The sequence below is a fragment of the Notolepis coatsorum genome (assembly GCF_963971535.1).
Source record: "Notolepis coatsorum genome assembly, chromosome: 1".
In the NCBI taxonomy this organism is placed as follows: Eukaryota; Metazoa; Chordata; class Actinopteri; order Aulopiformes; family Paralepididae; genus Notolepis; species Notolepis coatsorum.
Window position 1 is genome coordinate 21,586,850 of NC_140165.1, and position 572 is coordinate 21,587,421.

Below are 572 nucleotides of genomic sequence, written 5' to 3' on the forward strand. Positions count from 1 at the left end.
CCATGTCTTAATAAATCTGCATTTCCCCCCCCCCGTCCATTTCATTTTCAGTCCTAATTCAGATCGACAAATGATTCTACTTCAGATGAGTGCAAAACATATTTATTTCTATGCCTTTACAAATACTTGCATTCAACACTGAGAAAATACATACCACAATTTCTGTGTGTGCGTGTCAACATACTGTACACATTTATAATAAAGTCCACAGTTCCTGTCCCTGGTCTATGGCTTTGATATTGAGTGAAGAGGTGCAATCTTATCACACGGCACAACATTTACATGTGTTCTCATTAATAAAATACAAAAAAATCGATGACATTCTAATGTAAACATGGTATTTTAGAGACTGTTCCAAGTATGCAAAAGAATACGGTGATATGCAAGTAATTGTCCTTGTTACAGTTTAACAGCTACAGTATGATTTGGACTACAGTTGAAGTTCCATTGAATTGCATGATTGACCAATGGTACAGCACGGCAGATATAATATATATTCAGCTATTTTGCTAAATATCTTTCCTATGGCAACGTTCGCTGCACTTCACGTTTCTCCTCTTTCCTCTGCGTGG